This window comes from Lycium barbarum, chromosome 4 (assembly GCF_019175385.1).
Source record: "Lycium barbarum isolate Lr01 chromosome 4, ASM1917538v2, whole genome shotgun sequence".
Classification (NCBI taxonomy): domain Eukaryota; kingdom Viridiplantae; phylum Streptophyta; class Magnoliopsida; order Solanales; family Solanaceae; genus Lycium; species Lycium barbarum.
In genome coordinates, this window is record NC_083340.1 from 132,993,238 (window position 1) to 133,003,305 (window position 10,068).

A 10,068-nucleotide genomic window follows, 5' to 3' on the forward strand; every position below is an offset into this window, starting at 1 on the left:
TCAAATTAATATTTTAAAAGGATTTAGATATTCAAAAACTATAAGAAAAATACTATAAGTTGCAATCTTCTCATATAAATATGACAAAAAGAATACATTTTAAAATGTTGATCAAAATTTATATAGTTTGAATATCGAAAAACGAAAAATATCGCATAAATTGGGACAGAAGAAGTAAGTACTTAATATTAGAATTATTTAGTATATGTGGACTTAACATTAACTTATTATTACGTTTTGGCAAAACGGGCTGAATGTTAATAGTTGGTGGATAAGACAGAGGTCGTTTATTTATGTGGATTCCATAACGGACTCTTGTCGTTTCATGCAATAGGTGTGGTCTGGCAATAGTGTAGGCATGTTGTAGACTGGTGAGCCTGTAATGGAGAGGCCCACTAGGTTAAGGCTTTTAAGCCTATAAATATGAGGCTAGGTCCCCTCTCCTAGCTTACCCTAAAACGTATTCCCATAAAAGTGTCAGCCGTTGTAAGCTTAAGGAGAGGAAGACTCAGCCTAGTTCGTCTTCAATTTTGCGTTGCTATGGCGGACAAAGCTACGCACCTTCTTTTCGCGTATTATATTACTTTATAGGTGTTCTTAATCTATGTGATTATTGTAGTCATGATTCTTGTTGATTATAACACTTGGCATCAGAGCTTTATCACATAGATTTAGAACCCTAATAATCGTTTATGAGACGAATAGTTGAAAACACTAAAGTTAACGCAATCTGTATCGCGGCCTTGAAACTAAAATCTGTAACGAAGTCTGTTTTTAGATTCTGTTTTGATTGCTCCGTATATACACTATATTATTCTATTAAAATAATCCCGATGAATCAAGTTCAAAGTTGATTTCAGTTATGGGGTCTTAATTAGCAGTGTTTGCTTAACACGCCGTGCTTCCGCTGGTGATGACAATCTAATAACGTAGAGTTATTTATGTATCCTCCATTGACTGAGAATTTGTGAAATTAGAGACCTTGATTTTAGAGTTTTTCTTTTTGAATCTGGGTATATAATAAATTATTATTTTTATCTTTGAGATATTCTTGTATATGTTTTCAAATTGACGTAGTCTTCTTGGATTTTGGTTCATCCTTATTCGTTTTGAACAAAGGAATCATATTTAATAAATGGGTCTATATGTCTTTAGATTTTAAATTTATAATATCAATCTCTATACTACTGAAGGGTAAAGCTACTGGAACGTAAATATGAACCTTCGAGAAATTCCAAACATATTGTTTTTAGATGCCTCACTGTAATTAAAATTTCGATTGGCTTAAAATCACTTTTTTCGTTCTTATTCTTTTCTATATAAGTGCATCTATGAAAGTTCTGACAACAAGACTTATTGGTGTAAGTCTTAACCATGATTACTAGGGGTACATGTTAAAACACTTCAAACAATTACTGTGAATATATATGTCGTATCATCTGTGTTAAGCAATGGCATGTGTAATCCCCGAGATTGAATTTGTTTTGTGAATTGAGATAAGTAGTGTACACCAAAGTGACCTATTTGCTTCAGTTTATGAGACTTATTTAATCCGTTTTGAGGGATATTGCTGAGTTAGAACATACAATGGCCTGCTGATAACGTCCAAATCCACCCTATTAATTAGAATGGGCACGGTCGTATGCAAATATAATTTACCCAACTATGAGTCGGGGTCGAATCCCACAGAGAACAATATGTAGGTGATTTAAGCAGATTAGGAATTATCACTAACAATAGCTATGCCCGAACGCATCAATGGTGGTTTTTTATAAGGTTTTGATAAAATACGGAAATATAAATTCTAATCTAGAAAGCAAGTAAATTGATCAATGGCAACAAGAATGGAAGGAGGGAAACTACTTCTCAAGTAACGATCCAATCTATTTCACGAATTGTAAATAATAGCAAGTTTATGTTATTTAGCCTCGGATAATGACTCTAAATTAACTTCTTCCGAAGATTAACTAGACTACCCAATTGAAGATCCCTCAAGCAATTAGGAACATTAAGAACACCCGAATATAGCTACAAGTGGTATTGCCTATTCCTAGGTCAACTTCCATTAGATGAGGGTTAACGCCCCAAATTCATGTTAATTATCCTATCCCAACTCCGTTTTTCCTCTTCCGAGTTTCAAACAAAGTAAATGGGCGAATTCAAAGGTTAGCTAATCCCCTGAAAACATTCATGAACAAGAATAATTAAAATAGCAAAAACTTACTTGATTAAGAACAATGCAAATGAATAAATAAGCACAACAAGAGTATCAATCTTAATTGTCACCAAGAGATTTCCATCAACAAGGATTAAAAAGAAGAGAGAACATTTTTGTAGGAACCCTAGCCTCCAACTTGTGGGAGCTGCCAAAGATATCTGATGTTTTGCCCTAATTTTCTATTTATATGAACTGGAATGGAAGAAGTCGTCAAATCCCAAGTTCTGGTCAAAAATTGCTGAAAAACCTTCAGTGCGATCGCGCCACGTCACTGCGCGATCGCGTGGAATTACTTAATTTATTTAGTGCGATCGCGTGACAACATAGCGCGAACGCGTAAAGTCACGATCTTCCTTCAGCGCGGTCGCGTTTCGTTCCTACGCGAACGCGTTAACTTAATAATGCGCGTGGGCGCGATCGCGTGTCCTTCATGCGCGAACGCGCAGAGCAATATTTCGCCAAAATTTCCAGAATGTCCAGTTTTCTTCCAGTGATCAACTTTTTCTACTCTTTTTCGCTTGTTTTCCACACTTAGGCTCTAGGGACCTCATATTACCTGAAACATGACAAAAACCACGTAAAATAACATAGACTTGCTTAAAAACAAGTAAAACTTATAGCCGAAAAGCGTCGATTGTGGCGTAAAATCACGCCACATCAACACCCCCAACTTAAAGTATTTGCTTGTCCTCAAGCAAGCCATACAAACCACGACTCAATCTAACACCTAGATATTATAGAATAACAATGTCTACATTGGTTTTGACTTTGAACTACCGGTATGCATGTTTTTCTTCCAAGGACCACCCCAATTTCTGTTTTAAAGCCACATACACAACTCAAGAACACTACGACTAACCATGAAGCTTCAATGAATGACATCATATTATCGAACATATTATGGTGCACACAAACGCTACTTTAGGCTGTCACTTTATTTTGTTCAATTTTCATCCTTATGCCCTCACATAGACCAAAGAATGTCCCAACACACATATATACGACAAGAATGGGACGAAGACGAAAGAGAAGAGAAAAACACTCACACTCACAAAGAAATTCATATCTACACATGCAAATACCATAGACTTGCCCTTATTTTCTATGTTCTCATCCTAGGCTAATTCGGTTGTGATCACATTAGGACTTGTTTCGGCTTGTAATATAGGTTTAGGGACGGGTCGGATACTTTTTGAATATTAGTGACTCACCCTCCTTGAACACTACAACATCTTGTCACCTTAATTCGCCTCTTTTCTTTTCACCCCTTTATTTTCTTTCAATTTTCAACCTCGATGTGGTTTTACTCCTAACCAACTTACAAATCTTTTTTTTTTTTTACAACAATTTTCTGATTTTTTTTTATTTTTTTTATTATTTTATATATATATATATATATATATATATATATATATATATATATACGCAACTACCACATCGAATCTCCACTAGCAAACTCCACCACCCCCAACTTATGTTTTTAACATGTACTCCACATTTAGTTCACCCCCAACTTAGGCATTTTGCCTCATCTAACTAGTAGCCTCAAGGAGGGAACGGGTGCGAAGATGGATTAATTTCACAAAGGGTAAGGTTTCATAATTGGCTAGCCAAGAAAAAGGTCAAAAAGGCTCAAAAGGGAAACTAAGGGTATTTAACACTTTTGGTAAGGCTTATTTAGGCAAAGTGACTATTTCAACAAAGAAAGCCTAAGATCATCTCACAACCAAACTAACTTTCGGATTTCATACAAGACCAACCGGGCAAGTTCTAGATTATACATGCATAAACAGAATCAAACTAACAACTCACACACACATCGGCATAAGGACAATAATTTTTACACTTGTGACCTCCTAAGTAGTAATTCATCACACACAACACCCCAACAATCATAATGTCATATAAAGAATCAATCATGTCAGACAATAACTGTTCTAAGTATGCATTTTTCAAAATTTCGAGGGGTCTAAAAATTTCAACAAAACACAATACATGCCATTAGTTACCAAGTAGTACCAAATAAAACAAAATTACTCTATTCAACCTAAGTAACATCCTAAACATGCCAGTTTCAACAAAATAAAACCCCCCTCAGGAAAAGAACTCTGGCAAAGAAAAGCCGAGGAGGTTCCTACCCCTAACTAAAAAAACTTGCAGTGTCCTCACTGCAGTACATCAACACAGATTTTTTTTTTTTCATACCTCCTAGCACTGCGTGCTATGGTCATCTCTGCTCACCCTCTGAACTGGAGCTGCTGGGCTCTGGCAGGACAAAATCGTCCTCATTTTCCTCCTCTTCATGTTGTGCTCCGCATACACTCCTCAGAATGCTCATCATTTTGTTTAGAAATTTGCTTTGCTTCTTGGCGTGCTCTCTTGCCTTTTTCTGCCTCCTCTCTATCTTTCCCTGCTTTTCTTTGATATGCTTCATGTCCTCTGTTATATCCTGCATTTTCGAACGTCGAATTATTTGTAAGCTGAGGTGGGGCCCACACATCAATATTTTTTTTGGGACATGTGAAAATTTATATGAATCGTATATGTAAAGTTAAACACAACCCGTGAAGGGCCCTGGGGCCAAATCAAAGTGGAAGCCCTCCAAACGAATATTTTTAAGAAAACGTTTTCGGATGACCTGACTTGTAGGGTCAAAACCGGCATTATAAGTTTGGAATTTGGGAAACGCCCAGAAATAAAAGTTGTAGATAATTGAAATAGCTTTCCAACGGTAGGTCGTGAGCTCCCAGGCGACGTCGGTACAACGAGATATGGACATTCTAAGGCGGAAAGGTCAAGCTGGGCAGTGAAATGGGCCCAACCCGATTCCAATCCGGGTCAGGCCCATTTCCTTATTATTTAAGGGAGTTTTCAGCCCCCTCCTCCACATTTCAGATCAGAAAATTCCATTAGAGAGAGAGAGAAAACTTCAAGGCTAAGAAGGTCATTTTGATCAAAATCCGAGCTCCGAATCCCGAAGCTCATGAAGAGAAAAACGTTGTACGTTGCATTGCCTTCAATTTGAGATAAATATTGGTCTTGGGGGATGAAATTTTCGTGGTGGATCTTCTGATAAGGTATTTATAAAATTCCTTTTATGTTATTAAAGTGTTTATTTAGAGTTTTAACGAATTAGAACGGAGAAAACAGCATTATAAACTCGTTTGTTGTTTTGTTGAAATTTATGGGTGAGGGGCTGTTTTAATTGAAATTGATGGACTGATTTGAATTAATATTTTGGTTGTTTTAATCATGGATTATGACAGGAGAGTGAAGGAACTTAATGGTTATTAAGTTGTTGTAGGAAAACATACAACTTTGTTATGGTTTATGTAAAAATGGAAATGAAAGTATCAAGAGGAAAATTATGATTATTGTGGATGAATTTGGAAGATGGAAATGTATAATGAACTTGTATGTTGAAGATTAGGAAAAATTGGAAAAGTAGTAGCTTAATGGAAAGTTTGAATGTTCGCATACCTTATGAATATTGGGTGAAAATGGTATGGATGCTTCCGATGTATGTTGTAATGAATTTGGTGGGTGATGAATATCAAAATAACAAGTTTGGTTTGGAAATGTAAGTTTGAAACGAAAGATGTGTCGTTATGCCGAAACGATGGCTAGTGATGCCATAGTGTGTGTTTTAATGTCTGTTGTTGTTTTTGCTGTTGTTCTGGGTTGTTGTGTAGTGAATTGAGCCGAGCTAAGTCTCGGGGATGTCTTATATACAGAGGAAATGCTGCCGAAATTTCGGTAGGCAAACATGTGTTAAGTTGGATTATTGAAAAGTTTGAAACTAACAAATAGTAAACTTGACCATTTCTAGATTTTGGATGAAATTGAAGTCGACGCCAAGCGAGCGTAAGGCGCTATCGAGGTATGTGAAGCACTTCCCTTTGTTCCTAGGCATGTTCTGGATGTGATAGGCTCGACCGCGAGCCTTAAGTACGACTCCGTTCCCCGGAATTCGAGACGGAAAACCGCTCCAATTCCTTCAATCCAATTGAAGCTATTTTCTTACAATTGCCTTTAAAATGAATTTTTGTATGAAACTTCCCTAAACGGAGTCGGAACACTTCCAACGATTACGGATGACCTCATAAGGTCTATTAGCGATAATTTACATATGTTGCCTCGAGTTGGTCCGAGGCGGGCCCACAAGGCCCGATATCTTCTGTAATACTTTAAATACCTCCATTCTGTCCGATTTTCTCAGAAAACAATTGAACTATTATTTTGATTATGATACAACTATTTTTTATGAAATTCTTACAAAATGACTTCTGAACATCTGAGAATTCGATTCTGATAATGATCTGTCGTGCCTTCCCAAGTAGGATGTAGGCGCGTACTATGCATACTATCTGGATACTCTGATTTTGGCTCGCCATTTGGCACCCTTCAGTCTGATCGAGTCTGTATGTGAGTCTGTATGTATGTGGTTTCTCATGGATCTGTTCGTGGCTGTCTCAATGCATTCCTTCACTGCGTCCCGGGCCAGGTTCTGTTATCGTGCATATTTCTCTGCATTGTTCACCGCGTCCCTCGGCGTACGGGCCGGGATCTGTATGTCTGTATGATACTATGATCTGTGTATGGGGATGGCGGCCAGGATGGCATATGATCTGATCTGATTCTGTCTGTCCACCGCGTCCCGTACTAAGAGGGCCGGGTTCTGTTTACCGCGCCCCCAGACAGGGCCGGGATCTGTATGTCTGTATGCATGTGTCATCAGTATGTATATAAGCACATGCCTCTGTATGATTCTGTATGATTCTGTATGGTTCAATATGACTCTGCACTACTCTGCATGCATAATTCTGTCTGTCCGTCTGAATTACGACTATGTCTGTATGTCCGTATGGATTCTGATTCTGTATGTCCGTTATATTTCTGTGATTCCGGTTCGGACTAAGGTTGTATCTGTTGTGTTTCTGCTTTACATACTCGGTACATTTTTCGTACTGACCCCCGTTCTTCGGGGGCTGCGTTACATGCCCGCAGGTACAGGCGCACTCGGTGACACGCCGCCAGTCTAGGGCACAGGTTCTGCTATCTTGAAGAGCTCCTTTTGATTCGGAGCATGTACTTTGGTATATATATCTTCTGTTTTCCGTATGTTCTGTATGTATGGAAGTTCTGGGTACGGCGGGGCCCTGTCCCGTCATACGATTCTGTATGTCTGTAGAGGCCTGTAGATAGATGTGTGGGTTACGGGTTTCGTCTGTATATTAGCCTTATCGGCTTATCTGTAAATGTCTGCATGTTTAGGTATATATATATATGTTTGCGCGCGTGCCGTATCTGTATCGGCTTACTTCTCTAATATCCGTTTGAAAAAAAAAAATCTGTACGAAACGAAATTCGGTCAGGTAGGTATGTACGGGTACCCAGCTAGGGTGCCAGTCGCGGCCCACGGGGTTGGGTCGTGACAGAAGTGGTATCAGAGCGGTTAGTCCTCGGAATGTTTACAGGTCGTGTCTAGTAGAGTCTTGTTTATCGATGTGTTGTGCACCACATCTATAAACAGGAAGCTACAGGGCATTTAGGATGTTACCCTTCCTTGAATCTTAGATCATGCGACAGAGCCAGCTGTAGGATATGAATTCCTTTCGACTAACTTTTAATTTCAGCCAAAGGACGGCATTGACAGAAGGCAATGGCTGATGATATTGGAGGCCGCACAGTACTCAGGTAAGCAATAATATGAAAGCTATGTGTCGGAGAAGTTGTTAGAAGTGTGGCAGAAATATAAAGGTAAAGATAGAACAGAAAAGTGAACAGGAAAGTGCCTCCGACGCCGTTTGAGTTGGGCACGTGTGGTAAGTGTCGACGACGTAATAATTCTTATTTGAAGTTATCAGCCCGTGTGGCTGCGATACGATATGATATGATATGTATGTGTGTATATATGTGTTGGCCCTGTGCGGCATGGTTGGTATTTCTGGTGTACAGGTTTCGGATAGTAAGAAATACAGAGGAAACTCTGCCCAAATTTTTCCAGGAATATGGAGGTAAATATGTAGATTGAGTACAAAAAGGTTCCGCGATACTCGTCGGAATTTAGTTTTCTTCTGTTGCTGGTTGGAGAGCATCTTACGGTAATATTTTATCAGATTTCGCCGACTATTTGGAGACGGAATTTGTGGGATGAAGACTTAAATCTGTGGGTTGTCTGTAATCATATGTATATGTGTATGAAAGTGAATATTGAAGATTCAGAAAGGCAACAGGGTAATGGTACGACTTAGCCGGGGGTGGGACCCGCTACGAGAATTTTCCGAAAATTTGCTAAGACCCTGATTTGACCTAAAATTATGTGACAAAGGTCCTGCAGGGCAATTGACGAAATTATATCAGCCCTAACGCGTCAAAATGCGTGAAAGTTTTGGGGTTAAGCGTGCTCAAGCCAGAGCAATTCTGGGATGGGTGACCCCCTGGGAAGTAATGCAAAATGTTGCACAAGTGTAAGTATGATAGATATAAATGAAAATTTGGGGTAATCTAAAGGAAAAGAGAATGTATGGAGTAATTAGTGCCCTTACAGGGGTCGCGCAGAACGAGACAGACTAAATGGGCAAAAAGAAAAGGTGCAATACCGCTCGGGAAATTGAGCAGATTTGAATAACAGTCAGAGACGTTCGCCAGTAAGATACTAGTAAATATATCTGTATGTGTGTGTGTATAATTTTCGTTTGGTGCCCATATGGATCAAGAGCCGAGTCCCGGCAACTAAGGTTGTGATAGATGAAGAATAGTAGGAAAGGTGAAAAATAAGAAGTGTGAATAAGGGGAAATCTCCGAAAGAGTCGATAAGCGACACGCAAGACGATTTGTATGATAACTTGGCAAACAAGTTCACCAATAAGGAATTTTTTTTTATAAATCACTGGAGCCTTAATAGGAGTGATCTGACTCTAATTCGGATTCTATCTGTTATACTTCTGCACTTCCGATTCTGATAAGGCTCTGCCTATTACGCCTCTATACGTCTGATCTTGATCACACGTCTGTCTCATACATCTCCGTATGTCTGATTCTAATTACGACTCTGTATGATACATTTCTGTACGTCTGATTCCGATTTCGAATCTGTCTGATACCTTTCCGTACGTCTGACTCCGATCTCAGATTTGTCTGACATACTTCCATACATCTGGCTTCGATTATGAATCTGTCCGATATGCTTTTGTGCGTCTGGCTCTAGTTATGAACCTGTTTGATGTAACGTGAAATTATGATAACGTTGTAAGGAACCGAGAAGTGTGACAAGAGGTGAAAGATGTTGATGGCAATCGTAACGTTGAAAGGAATTTTGAAGGAAAGAAAGGAACCTCCCCGAAGTGTCACGAGACCCCCTAAGGTCAATCGAACATTCGAGGACGAATGTTCTAAAGGGGGGGAGAATGTTATATCCTGCATTTTCGAACGTCGAATTATTTGTAAGCTGAGGTGGGGCCCACACATCAATATTTTTTTTGGGACATGTGAAAATTTATATGAATCGTATATGTAAAGTTAAACACAACCCGTGAAGGGCCCTGGGGCCAAATCAAAGTGGAAGCCCTCCAAACGAATATTTTTAAGAAAACGTTTTCGGATGACCTGACTTGTAGGGTCAAAACCGGCATTATAAGTTTGGAATTTGGGAAACGCCCAGAAATAAAAGTTGTAGATAATTGAAATAGCTTTCCAACGGTAGGTCGTGAGCTCCCAGGCGACGTCGGTACAACGAGATATGGACATTCTAAGGCGGAAAGGTCAAGCTGGGCAGTGAAATGGGCCCAACCCGATTCCAATCCGGGTCAGGCCCATTTCCTTATTATTTAAGGGAGTTTTCAGCCCCC

General features: G+C 39.1%; 1 long non-coding RNA gene across 1 annotated transcript; it reads left to right on the forward strand.

The window, feature by feature from the left end:
• Nucleotides 1-5,098: 5,098 nt before the first annotated feature.
• Nucleotides 5,099-7,577, forward strand: LOC132638615 (uncharacterized). Its single transcript, XR_009581826.1, has 3 exons — nt 5,099-5,295; nt 6,048-6,098; nt 7,226-7,577. It is a non-coding gene; the product is annotated as an uncharacterized LOC132638615 (long non-coding RNA).
• The last annotated feature ends 2,491 nt before the right edge of the window (nt 7,578-10,068 follow it).